At 33.3% G+C, this 14,710-nt stretch overlaps 3 long non-coding RNA genes across 5 annotated transcripts in view; 2 read left to right on the top strand and 1 right to left on the bottom strand.

Moving 5' to 3' along the window:
• The window catches only part of LOC139995177 (uncharacterized), a 189,670-nt gene that overhangs the window by 145,986 nt on the left and 28,974 nt on the right, over nt 1-14,710 (top strand). The window lies entirely within an intron of this gene.
• LOC139995176 (uncharacterized) lies at nt 6,580-8,318 on the top strand. 2 transcript variants are annotated; one of them, XR_011801887.1, is made up of 4 exons: nt 6,580-6,798; nt 6,882-6,924; nt 7,356-7,723; nt 8,032-8,318. It is a non-coding gene; the product is annotated as an uncharacterized lncRNA (long non-coding RNA). The 2 variants fall into 2 exon arrangements; XR_011801886.1 differs by lacking the exon at nt 8,032-8,318 and having other exon boundaries at nt 6,581-6,798; nt 7,356-7,956.
• LOC139995186 (uncharacterized) overlaps nt 11,557-14,710 on the bottom strand; it is a 78,457-nt gene continuing 75,303 nt past the window's right edge. For both annotated transcript variants that reach the window (XR_011801900.1, XR_011801901.1), the window contains one exon: nt 11,557-12,023. This is a non-coding gene — a long non-coding RNA (uncharacterized lncRNA). The remainder of the gene's footprint in view (nt 12,024-14,710) is intronic.

Genomic DNA, 14,710 nt, shown 5'->3' with positions numbered 1-14,710 from the left:
ATGTTTCAATGGCGAGTTTTCAAATACTTTCGAGAGACACTATATGTCTATGCAAAATATAATATATACATTTAAAATGTGTAATAGTTGAACAGCATTTTACATTATGAATGTAATTTTAATCTTTCATTATATTCTCCTGTTAAAATTTTGTTGTCAATTGCAAATCGATTCATAAGAGGGAAGAATTGTTTATTGCAATAGACTAATAGAAAGTTTTTCTTTAAGACGAAGTGCAAATAATAATTTTGAATAAAAACGAATAAGGAATAAAAATCGAATAGGTAATAAAATTTTATTCCTTACTCCTTATTCAATAGACAGCTGAATTTAGGCCTCAATATTCGTGTTAGGTACACATATCTCACTGACATTCGATAAGAAAGAAAAGCGTTCGCTTAACACTCTCCTTCCTTGAGAATGTCCTTAGTGCTATAACAAATAGTCCTCGTAAACAAAATATTATTCTTAGCTCGTTCTTAGCTAGCAAGCCCGAACCTGAGAAAAAGACAATACTGACCTATGTATACAGGATATCCGGCTACAGGTTTCCGAAAATTTAAGAGATGATTCTTGACACCGAGATAAAACGAAAATCAAGAATAAAAGAATTGCGTTTTCGACTTTGTTTTTTTTTATATTGACAGTTAAAAATACCCCGCACGTGAGTAATCCTCCTTATACGAATGAAGGGTCAGCCTATGCAGCGAAGCGCACAGTGATCCTCAATCCGAACGATACATGAGCGGCAGCTTACTTCTTACAAGCCATAAATTCTACTTTCTTTTCTTTTTTTTTTTTAAATTGAGGTGTGTATTAAATTTCATGACAAAATAATATATCTACATATATGTATACATATATAAACATTAAAAATAATAATCATTTTCCTTAGTTTATTTATCAAAATGTTATTTCCTTATATTACTATAATACAAAGAATTATAAATATGATGTATAATGCAAGATAAGGATATAAAAATTAAAATTTATTTCACAATTTCACTTGAATATAGTATGGAAAGTAAGGTTTGGAAAAAAATTCCAGATACATTGATTTTCGGAGTTATTTAATTACTTTTCATGTTGAATTGTGAGTTTCCACAGTTGGCCCAATTGCAAAATTTATGCCACTGGCATTAAGGAAACAATATAGAGTGTAATAAAAGAAAGCAAGAAAATACAAACTGTAAAAAATCAGGAAAAAATAAGGCAGACGTTAGGAAACTATAACAAAATAAAAGAAGCTCAGGAGGGTAACGGTAACCATAATAATAAGAAAGAAACACAAGAGAAAGGTCACTAAAATAAATTACAAAGTGTAAAGCAGCAGTAGAAGACAAAAAATAAACAAAAACAAGTACGAGTAAAGAAAATACAGTTATACAATAAAGGAAATGAAGGAATGTATTAAACTTTATATTATTATTAAACTTAAATAATGTTGACGGGAATGGAGAATATGAAAGACGAATTATTGAAGATAAGAAAAATTTAGGATTAATTAAGAGAGATTTTATATTATAATAGAGATATATATTATATATATATTATATATATTATTTTATATATTATATATTATATATATTATATATTATATATTATATATTATATATTATATATTATATATTATAAAAATATAGAAAAAGATAGGAGAAAAGAAAGGAAAATGAGAAAAACAAAGCAAAATGGGCAGAAGAAAGAAGCAAACTTACAAAAAGAAGTGAGGTACTAGAAGAGTCAGACAAAATTAAAAGAAGAAAAGAGGAGGAAAACTATTATTATACAAAGATTGTAAATAAGAGATAAAGTAGAAGAACCCAAAACGATCTTGAACATAAATAGGTCAAACTTCGTTTCAGGGCATCGCTCTTTTCTGGTCATTGTTTGTATCTTCTAATGTTATTTCATGAATATGAAGATGAATATGAGAATGAAAAATAACAGTTTTGAGTTTAGCGATCCATTGTTTCACAAGTAATGATCAAGATATGAATTGATTTGACAAAGACAATTTTTGGTATTTTGAACAAGAAGAAAAATATATATAGTTCTCAGGTGTTGAATTTTCATTTTTGCGTTTTAAAGGTGTAAAAGAAATTCAACGTACAAGGAAACATGTCCAAACTTGTGATCGTATCAACGACTAATAGCTCAGTCAACAGAGCTATTTGACTTAACAACACGATTCTCTGCATAAGTCGATGTCAGATATCAGAGAATGAATATTTGGCATTGCGCCACCTGAAAAACTTATGCAAAGTTTGTGGAAATTCTAGCGCAAAGTTTTTAGGTGGCGCAACAACAAATATTCATTCTCTGTACAATATTTGGTAGCGATACAGAGATCTAGATCAAGTTAAATTAAATCCATATACAATGATTTTTCATACTCCAATGATTGGATTATGAAATTAACTTGTAATTTGTCAATTAATTTGAAATAAGAATCTTATCATAGAATAGTTCACGAAGGTATTCGAAAACTCTTAACTAGTGGCGAATTTAACCCTTTTAAGATCCTCTGAACTAAACCAGATATTAAAAAGTTTAGCTCGATTAAATCGATGCTTGTTAAACCAACAGAAAAGTAACATTTACGTTTAGAAATCTTTTGATTGATTTATCGAAATATGATGTCCACTTGGACGGCGAATATTAACTTCATGTGCAATAATTAAAATACATACAACGCTGATCAGTCCAAAACTGCCTTCAAAACTCCCATGGTAAGCGAGTCTCGTTGGAGAATCTCATTGTTCTCACACATTCTAGAGAACGCTAGAATCTTGCAGTATGCTTTATAGTGGCTCAATCTAGTGCTGGATCGGTGTCTCCGAATATTCGAGCGACTATACGCGTCCATTCGACTATCGTTTTAGTCAAGCCAAGATTTCCCGGTCTTTACATATTAACAAACGTATTGGCGAAACTGAATGATTTTTGGTCATATTGTGGAAATTGATAGTTTGAATAACTTTTTCCGATAAATATAATGGCCGAAATCGCTCAGTTTCCGAGGTATTCACGTGAAACTGTCAGTATCGCTACAGTGAACTCTATGTGGTGCGTTTGTGGTAGAACGTACGTCAGTATTTCTTGCCGCTTATACTCTGTTTATAATCGAGAGTCGGGCGAGCTCGAAGCCTCCATGCACAACTGCATATGCGAAACTGCAAAAAATGTCTGTTTAATTCGAATAGAAATGAATATTGTCAAGGTATGTCTTGTTATTGTCAAGGTATGTCTTAGATTCGGTCTTTTTGATCCAACGCTTGCATATAATCCTAACAGTTATTCTTTTCGTAAAACAATATCAATTATTTATTAGGATACTATTTTTATAATTAATTTGTTATATTTTCTGTATAATTGATCGCCACTATGCTTCTCGTAATTAATCGGTCATCATTCCCGTTACTGTGGGGAAATCAACCTACAGGGCTCTACTGTTCCCTATACGCCGTGAAGTTCGACGGTTGAGTAGTGTAAAATGATCCGAATTCAATCGTTCATGAAAAAATACTAATTATCCATGAGACAATGGTTAAACTTTATGTTTGATTTTTTTAAATTCAATTTTTACTGACGTTTTTGTGAGATTTTTCTGATTAAAATGAGACCAAACACGATATAGTTTAAATCACATTTATATGTATATGTAATAGACGGGAGAAAATAAGTTTAATGTCACGCAATAAGAAACCATGCCCCAAATTATATCGTGTTTGGTCTTGTTTTAATCAGAAAAAGCTTCGAATTATGCTTACAAAGATTTTATTCAAAAAACATCGAAAATGAGAAAGTTTCGTTGTTGGGTTAATATTGTCTGATCGATATGTAACTTTATCAAGCCGACTCTCACACCTTTTCCTGTTTCGCTTGTGTCACACGCTCAGGTAAACCGATTTTCGAACAACTATGAAGACAATAGGTATGTGTGACTTTATATATAAATGCCCGTGAAGATGAACAATGTGCATGTATCCATCCAAATGTGTGGAATTTTGCCTACGTGGCTAGGTAGAATTAGATTCACTAGTCTCTGGAAGATGGTTGGTGCATTTTTCAGGCCAAACGGTATTCTATTGGATTCATAGTGAAAATGGGCTGTAGAAGAAGCAGTTGGACGTTTCTGTTTCGACGAAAATCTGTGCCATTTTGGATTTCGGACGCGTGTTTGAAAGAAATATCTCATTAGGTTGTTTATATCACATAACTTGTGCTGTTTGATTAGTTGGTTGGTAGACAAGTAATATCAGTTTTATGCATTTAATTAATTTATGGTGTTACTGGTTTATTTAATCAGCTATGTTATATCCGTTGTTTTCTATGATTTCCGTCACGTTATCATAAAAAGAAACTGGATTTGATTAGGATTATTCGATGATGATAACGGATTTATTTTCATAAGAAAATCAAATGGCTGTGTTTACAATCAGAGCATTAGCATTTTCTTTGGCCATTAAAAATTATATGATTCTTGGTGCATTAAAAATTATATGATTCCATTCAAGAAAACGTATGTTACCTTCATATGTCCTGTATGCGTCTATTTACAAACATTTACTAAAACAAATTACATTCGCGAAACCATTAAATTCCTGTTTCAACATTTTTCTTACACGGCAAGCAGTTTACGAACAATTCGCATTTATAGGTTAAATTCGGATACTTTGTATATTAGTATCCTAAAATCGGTACTCTGTCGAATAAGGAATAACGAATAAAATTTGGTTATTATATAAAAAACTGCGGCAGCGCGGGTTTCGGTGATTTTTTACTATGTCGTAGAAATCGACATTTTGAACAACTTTTTCCTTTGCATGTTACCACTACTCGTCCTTATTTTGCGAGATCTTTGCAAAAATCTGTCGGTACCATCACTACAATGAATGATACATATTATTGTGTGTCTGTAGCACCGTACATGATCGTATTGTTTGTCAACTACTTTGCTGTGGCCGAATTTAGGAAGCTAATGCAAACCTAACTCTCATCTTCCGTTTATATGGAATATGTAAACAAAGACTGGGCGAACTTGGGTATTCCAAGGATCCTTCGAATTATAGCCGCTTGCAGAACTGCGTAATAAAAATTAATATCATTAATGGTATGAGTTAGGTTTAGAATAATCTAAGTCTCTTAAATCCGGCTCCCGTGAGCAGGCTGGCCAGGTTGTGAAATAAATAATAACATAAGTACAGTTTATATTAAGCCTTATATTTTATTGTTATTATTTCAAGTTAAATACATTTCAGCCAATATCAGCAATGACTCTTACAGTCTCGAATACGCAGTTGTAAATAATTAATTATTGTTAGATGTGGAAAGTATAGTTCAAACACAAAAACATCAATGTTTAATGGATGTAAATAAATAAATCGCCAAGCAATACGCCGAACAAAGCGGCGAACGTGTCAGCTATGCTTGCGACTGTGTTAGAGATATACATGTAGTGTTATTGACAGTTTTTTGCGAATATTTCGGGAACTATAACCAAGCGACAGTAAATTGCTAAGGATGAAGTTATTGAAAATGTTGATTTCTACAGCGCATCAAAATTCAAGTTGTCGGCAACTTCTTAAATAATTTATTATTTAAAATTTTATTCTCATTTTTATTCATTATTTATTAATTTTTTCTTCAAAAAGAACATCTTTCGTCCGTTTTTGTTTTTTCAATAATTATGTTCGATAAATTATAGGGAAACTTTTTATTTGTTTTTATAGAACCCACCATCTTATCGTACGCTTATGTAGAGGACAACCCTTAAGAAATGCTGCATGATGTTCCCAGGGTTGAAATTACCTCAATTACCGCTCCAGAATGTGAGAAGAGGGGGGTTTTTTTTACTAGATATGGCGCTACCATCTTGCCGAATCCAACATAACTCAGAGGCGCGAGCCTCTATGCCTATTGCATTTTCCCCTTCTCGCGTGCGCAAAAAGAGTGCAGTATATACATATATACATAGATTCGAACTATCTTCGTTGGTCGTGGATTTTACAGATTTTCAATTTATTCATAGCAGCATAAAAACAACTGTTTAAAAGACTATTTCATTGGATGCTATCATATAAAACTTTTGATTTTTATTGAATAATTCTTCTATTCGTTATATGTATATTTACATATGTTCTATATGTTATATATATATACACATAATTTAGTTACTATGATATACATAATATATACACATACTGTACTATATATTATACACATATTATATATACATATATTCTATACGTTATATGTATTAATTGAGATTTTTATTTACATTAAATTTGAAAATCAGTAAACAAACTGTAGTAAAAGATCATGATGAGCAATTAAGATCGTATTCACAATATAAAATATTGTATAATTATTACATAGTTTGAATATATTCTGCATTTACATATTGTATGCACTTTGATATATAATATTTATATAAAAATCAGCAGCGTAATAGTGACAATTTTCAAGATGTAAAGTCGTTAATGTATTGTAGTAAAATTGAAATATAATCGGCGTAGAGACATTTGCGCAGCGTACAGGGTTATAGTCCAGAAGCGTAACCAATCAACAAGCAGTACGAATCTGCCTTTGTTAGGGACGATATTGTTCAACAGTCTTTCATATTCGAGACGCTGTAGTGTGAACGTGCTACGGATAGTTGCCTATTTGAACGTTACAATTTTCGTGTTTAGCAAGTGTTTGAGCAATCGGTTAAGAGTGCTAGGTGCTAGATAAAATATAAAGTCTGGTTATTCGAAAGTCGACTTGTAAATTTTCTATAAAAAGGATTTACTCAGGGTAAATATTTTATACTTGCAAATTTTAAGAATTACAAACTTCCTATGAATTATTTTAATTTAATAACTTTGTTCGGTCTCTAGGATGGGCCATACGGCAACCAGATAGATTATTCCACATGTGGAAGTAAGTCGTAGAAACCAATACAGTTTTCATATTTATTTTTCTTTTTTCCTACTTTTATTATATCTTTTTTCTCTAATGTACTACTTGCATTTACATATTTATGTTCATGTAAGATTGATGTTATACGTATTTATGTTTTAGTTTTAATTAAACATACTGATTAAATTTTTTTATATAAAAGTTATATAGTTCTTCCCGTTTTATTTTCTTCCGCAAAAAAATGCTTTCATCAAAGATAATGCTTATTGAGAACCAAAAATAAAGTCGGTCATCTATAATGGTTATTAATAATAGAGCTTAACGTATAGTTGTTTCTATAATTGAATATTATGTTCTTATAAAATAATTATGTTTTTGTTACTATTAATTATTCTTCGAATTTCTTATTATATTTATCTGATAGATAGTAATTTTTCCGAAATTTGTTTAAGAATCCTCCTCTGACGCACTTCGTGATACACAAAGAAGTTTCTTTCAGTAACACAATTCTTCATAAATTCTTTTCCATGCTGTTATGATAAGTTTCTTCCTTACTTCTTTTTGATTACCTACTATTGCTGTATTATTTGTTATAATGTCCGCATTTTAATCGCAAAATGCATTGTTTCATTTAAGAAAAGTGATACAGTATATTCATTCGTTATCTTTCCTATTTATCAACCAAAAATTATGAATGGAAAAAAACAAACCTCAGTTCTCAGATTCTGTTGCAAGTCATTGCAATTAAATATGGACATGATTTGAATAATATGCCGAGTCTGATATCTACAAAATCATCTAAAACATTCAATTTTTATATGTATTGTATATGTAGATATTCTATTATACATAGAAATTTATTGTATATAGAAACCTAACCTCAATATTTAACCAATGGCGAAACAATAAGCGGTAGAATATCTCGCGTGAGATTGATGTTATCAGAAAAAGTTTTAACAAAAATTGTTTAGTTCGAAAGAAGACATCACATACGGCGCAAATTATTTTTTTGTAAATCTAGCAGTAGGGTTCCATTTCAACTTTATTTTTGCAAATGGAGCCATTTTTTTTTTTTTTTTAATACATACATCGATCTATGTTTGTATTCCTTATGAAAAAATTAAAAAGAACTATTCATCAGATATCTTAACTTGAATTCGTCATATGAAAGCCAGGTATGGGCGCGAAACGGTTCTCTTGTGTTTACGTTGTCCTTGTCTTTCGTTTGTTTCAACGTAAACATAATACTGTTTCGTGTCTTATGTTTACATTTCATACGACAAATTAAACGTACGAAATAATCTAAATTTACAGTTTTTCGACATAAATAGGATAATACTTTTTTATATGATATGAAACGTTACAATATCGGTTACACCACTGTTGTTTACAAATTACGAGTTTTGACCGATTGGTAGGTTTGGTAGATAAAAAAGAATAATAATAACAACTAAGAACCGATTTAAAAAGGTCATATTGTAGGATGTCAGCATACTTTCTGCGGTGACCTTATGTATATATTGTTCATATATATTGTTTTAATATAGTTATTAACTATCTTATTGTTATGTATATTTATATTGTAGTATAAGAATGTAGCCAAAAAATCCGCCTGTTTTAAACCGCTTCCTTTAATGTATGTAGTTAGCTTTTTGTAGACATTAACGTACAAAAGGTATATGGATGTTAACATTATTTCGTTTAACGGAATCATCGAACAACACAAACTATTCATTTTCATATTATTTTGCGAGATACGAAGGCACAGTTTCGTTTTTAACGTGAACTACGACGGTTAACTGAAATGAAAGAGAAAAGAAATGAAAATTCAATTCATTACCTACAAAATTTCTTATTTATTTTTTGACATAATTGCCATTTGCATCAATTTATATTTGGCAACGCGTGATAAGTTTCTTTATTCTATCAGTGAAGAATTACTGCTGGATACTTCTGGTAAACTATTGATAAACAACTTCACTGCTCACTTAACTTCATTTTCATACTTGAAATGAGTTCCATCTCCATGTATCTCGTTATTTTTCATTTATAATTTGTATAAAATGAAACTAAATCGTCACCGCGGGAAACCATTTTTGAGCGTGAGAGTCCAAGAAGCGAGATTACAGGATTGTCAGTTTTGAATATGAAAATAGAAGCAATGTGCACCAAAACTAATCTTCACCAAAACTAAATTTTAGAATTATATACTTTAGTTGAAATAAGATCTCAAATGTTCGGAAATAACGTAGTATACTACTGGTGAAAAAATAAACCGATACAGAAACTTCTCGAAACGAATTTCTTTGTGTTTGCTGGTACTTTTCTAGCGATATATCTATTTCAAATTCCGATTGCCGCTCATAGGTTGGAGCACTTAATAACAGGAGTACGAGTCTCTCTTGATATCATTCAATTTCTATATGAAACTTTTTTCTCCTATTTTTATACGTATAGAAATAATAGCGCGTATACACTTCAAATGGACATATTGTATACATCATGACTTATGATTCTTTAGTGTAATAATAACGGTATCTACGTGTTGACTCTACCTCAGAAAACATGACATTTCATAAAAGATATTAAATTGAAGTTAAGTTTCGATTGCGACGAACCAAGAATCTAATCCTTCTGGCCATATGGATCACCGAGGGTCAAATGGTAATGTGAAATAATGTTTAATAGTAATTCGATGTACAGCATAGTTACTGAATTCGGTGATACGTGCAATTTTGATACTCAATCTTGCAGAGATTCCTTGTAGGGAATCTGTTGACCAACTGAACCCGTCTAACTTTTCTTACTACCCTTTTCACACCTCTGAAGTTGGGGAAAAATTAGTACTGGCGAATAGGAGGAAATCGTGGCGTTTGTAAGATTTTCGTCTAAACGTTTTCTACTTTGCGTTGGCCCTACATTTTCCATAGTCTAAATCGAGCGTACGATCTTTAAATAAATATGAAAAAAAAATATGTTGCGCGAACATAACTCCTTCTCTCTTAGATGGGATATCGTTTGTTGGGATGTTTTCACACTCGTAGATTGAACACGTGGCAAGAACATATTGAAGTGAACTATAGCGCTGTAGCTGTTAGTTGTTTACAACGGTCGGCAGAAATTTTGAATTTCGTTCGGTCACTTTTGGATAGTCTGCCGCGAAGTAAAATGAAGTTATTAATTTACGATATTCAGAAGTGGAGAGAAGGCGCTTTTTTCGATATTCGGCAAGAGACGAGACGTGTAGCTGCAGAAAGTTGGAGATTTAGAAGAAGATTACTTATGGAGTTGCACTCTTGGGGTACCGGGGCTCAATCCGCTTGGACTGGAAAATGTGTCATATTCGAGTCGCATGATGGGAAAGAAAATCTGTTGCGTGTACGGTGGAAATAGAAAATAATCTTGATGGAAATAGACAATAGATGATAAATTGGTAATTTATTATCGCGTAATTTGGATCTCCAACACTCCTCCTCCTTGAGTGATTCAAGTGAATGCTACACGGTATTTTGAATTGTGAATTATTTATGTACATTTGAGTATACGAACTTGAAGCTTTGAGAAAATATAACTTTTCTCAATTTTGTACAGCGTGCAAAATGCAATCCCAAAATATCTATCAACTGAAAACGCTCATTAGCGAATGAAACGATGTTTTATTTGATCTTGATTTCTACTATTTTTGCACCTTACACAGCAACTGACAGCAACTCAGTTCTATTCTTTCTATTTGTTTTCAACTCAAGAGTTGCATTACTACGTGCTGGTCCAATAGATTGTCCAATTTTAAACTATAAAAAAATGACGCCATAAACTAATAATAAATAAGGAAGTTCGTCAATTTTGTTCCCTTTGAAGTCTCACGTGGTTCACTATAAAGTTAACGTTTTTCTACGAATTTTATGCTCGCGTGTCTTCATCTTTTTCAAAACTCTTCGGTAAGCTGTTCTTTTTTACGATCGCTTACCCAATGCAGTAGCAACGAAAGAACCGGACGACATCTTGTCGTCGGATCCCCCATAGCACAACCTCGCGCAATGACAGCTCGTCCCAGAAGAAGAATCTCGGGTCGCTTGCTGCCGCCTCCGATTTCCTCTTTCCACTCCGGTTTTCACCTTCTCCACGCAAGACGCAAAAACACGCCCGGGGGCCTGGCGTACCAGCCAGCCGATCGAATTCGGCTACTCTCGGCCGCTGCGCTGTATGGGCCCGCCAACTTCTTCAAAATTCTTCATAAGAACGATATCAGATCCACTGGGGTTTTCCGAGGTGTGGTATTACGCAGCGAGAACCCATACCCGTCTCGTACTCCCAAAATATCGAGCTTGCTCAGCTTCAAGGTAGAAATTGCTCGAATTTCCTTCCCTCTCAGCTCACATTAGTTTATATTGGATTTTTTTTAATCGCGTTGCAATATTTTACCTTCAAGATCTGGGTCATGTTGTTCAACATGTCCATCAGATTTTGTTACGTCGCGAGGCTTAGTATGGTTCGTGTTTCTAACCGTCTCTCGTGGTTCTCCAGCGTCATATACGAATCGTCTCATCTTCCCGACGGAACATACAAAAATAAAAAAGAAAAAAGGAAGGAAAAATCGAAGACGTAAAATAAAAGATAAATAACGAAAATAAAGAAATACAAAGACAGAATTTATTTCTTCACACTTGGTTTACACTTGACTTCCGAACTCTAGGAGCGACTTTTTAAGACTGACGCTCCTACAATTCCACCTTTAAAAACTGATTTGTTTCTTTCTTTGTCATCCCTCAATATCCCCACTATCCACGCGTTTGTTAGCCGTTCTCGAATATTCGGCGAAAGGACCGTTGGGATATTGAGGGTTCATTGAGCACTTCGCCTCGCCGACATACACTGTCGCCGAGTGCGGTCGCATCTTTATTTCTATCATCAGCCCATCGGTTCCGAAGTCTCTGATGTAGATCGAGGTGTAGTTGATGTTACAAGCGCATGGTTGCCGCCCGGCCGCGAGTTCCAGAAACGTCGATTTCGGTCCGTTCTTTATTTTCACAAAGAAGTCGGCATACGTGATCATCGGCGCGAGCGGTGGCGTGATCCGAGCGCGGTGGGGGTCGTCTCCCCGAGAGGACAAGGAATTTATCCTAGGGCAGTTAGTCTTTTTTCAGAAATCATACCGTATACATCTTAAGCCCTGACGAATAAAATCGCGAATTTAATGAATATCGAAAAATATCAAAAGTCGAGTTCTCGGTGCTCTACCCATCAAATCGATCAACCTTCGGGTCAATCAATTATTGTACTTTCCGGCACGACGAAGTCAAACAATATCTGTCGACGCAACAAGTATTGTAGGCTGGTTAAATAAATAGATATAGATTATATAACTGTAGATTCCAGTTATATTCAAAACCAAACACCCCTATTATCCCGCAAGAAATAAGGGGATCGCCCTGCTCGTGGTGTCGATTCGTTTAATCGTAACAACGATTTACAACTCCCGGTGACGCGCTTCAACGCTACCGCGTCTTCCCGCGACTGGAAGAAAATACAGATTTCATAGATGAGTCACATAAATAAATTAGAGTCGATATAATCGAATATACTCAGAACAATAGTTAACGCCCCATGGTATGTCAGAAACGGGGATATACGAAAAGACTTAAAAATACCAAACGGTCAAAGAAGAAATCGGCAGATACGTAACAGAAATACAAGGAAAGCACGGCAACAAATCCAAACCAGCTGGCTGTTGAAGCGAGCAGAACTCCCATAAAAAGAAGACTAAAGAGAAAACACCTCACTAACCTCACTAAAGAAATAAAATAGAGCAACTGGAAGATAGTATTCCGCTTGGGGTAGCCATCCACATGTTAATTAGCAATAAAGCTAGAAGAATCTACCGAATGTCCAGCTGGACAAATTAAAGGTACGTATTTTTAAATTATACGTAGCGGAAGATTTACATGACAGTGCAGTACAATGGAATGAGCACAGTGAGCAGAGGAACGCGATTACTATGATTGTATGATGTTATGTATATCAGAAATTATCAGAATGTAATAATATCTTCAGTTTTCAAGGCTGAAATAATTATGCACCGTAATAAACTGAATAAATCGTCAAATGGTTCGAACAGACAATACCTGGCGATGTAAAACTATTATGATGAAATACCTAAGTATTTCAGAATAATGTGCGGAACTAAAGATAACGAAGGTATTCTGCCAGTAACAAATTAGGGTGTGAACAAACAAAGGCTATTATTTAAGGCTTGAAGGATGTAGAAATGAAATAGAAATATTTCCGAAATCCATCTGGTAATAATAATCCACCTGATCATAAGATTATTGGTAACAGAAATCGTAAATTTTTCTTCTTGAACAAAGCGTTGAACCACCAACTTTGTAGTGTTTCAAGCTGTTAAAATCCTGCAAGACATTGTAAACGGTTGAAACTCTCTTTCAAAGGTAGTAGTAATATGATTTAGGCAATGAAAGCAAAAAGAACTACTCAACCTAATATTTTATGCTAATTAATTAACCAGGCGATATCGTAAAACATGTACATAAAGATTTTCTTCCGAAGATTTATACAAAAGATTTTAGTAGATTTTGAAGAGTAGATAGAGTGACAAAAGAAGTGGAGTTTATTAGCGAAATTGTTGACTTTTACAACTAAATGATTCAAGCTCTTATTTTAGCCATAAAATTTGCAAAATACGTACTTTCGATTCTCCGTAACACAAACAATGAGCCAACGTTTATTTGCCACTACTGAGAAGCTTGTAATTAATACAAGAGCAAAATTGTTCAAAGAGAATGTAGCACAACATAACAAATTAAAGTAACAAAACATTTGTCCTTTTTTTATAGAAATTCAGGCTGGCAGTCTATTTTTTTCTATCTTTCTTGCTTGAACTCGTTATTTACTCGTTATTGGTTTGAAGAATCAAAAAATGAACCTCAAGAGAAAGTTGTATTGTCTATAAAATGTTATAAGGAGCACTGTACTTTGAATATTGTTTCTCTTTCATATTATGTGCATTTTGTGCAATTTTGCAAAACTTCTTATAAATGGCTAAAAGTCCGCAGTCTAGCTATACCATAGTAGCATCTCGATCTTCGGAAACCGACTGCATTCGATTTTTGTTCAATTGGTATGGTGCATAAATTACCTGCAATATAATATCGAAGTCTTTAATTATTTTTGCGATTTTCTCGAGGTCCGCGGTCACACCCATTTTTACTGAATTGATTTCCATGCTAGCTCAGCCAATTATGTATTTTAGAGTATTCTCATTTCTAAAGGATGTTGGCTTCTCGATATATATACCATTCTTGTGAAAACTCGTTTTGCTTGTACTCATTAACTCTTGTAAATTAAAATTACTCACTAAAGACCGTATTTTACATATACTTTCACAAACTGCAACGCAATTCTTACCCTTCGTAAATTGTTACATTGGATAATCGTTGTGATTCAATTACGAAACTTGTTGACGGAGTTTCTGTTGATATCGTACATGTTGAATACAAGAAATTTCTTTCCAACTATTCATTATTATATATTAGAAATTTACTTTTTGTGTACGTGGCTTCGCTTCGCTTTAGGCGATGGCGTCACTCCACAGTGTTCCGATTTCAGATGTTAGCGGGACTAAACTATTTTCTTATATTCATTAAAACTAAATATGATCGAGGAGAATGAATACATATATCTTTGTTTACTCAATGTTATATTAATGCATTAATGCATGCCCTTTCTTTACTTGGAATAATTATTATTTTCATAATATGTTGATCGATCAAAGCAATTGCCATTGCCCGTC

This window comes from Bombus fervidus, chromosome 15 (genome assembly GCF_041682495.2).
Source record: "Bombus fervidus isolate BK054 chromosome 15, iyBomFerv1, whole genome shotgun sequence".
In the NCBI taxonomy this organism is placed as follows: domain Eukaryota; kingdom Metazoa; phylum Arthropoda; class Insecta; order Hymenoptera; family Apidae; genus Bombus; species Bombus fervidus.
The sequence above is the reverse complement of the archived record's forward strand: the minus strand, read 5'-3'. Positions and strand labels throughout refer to the sequence as shown.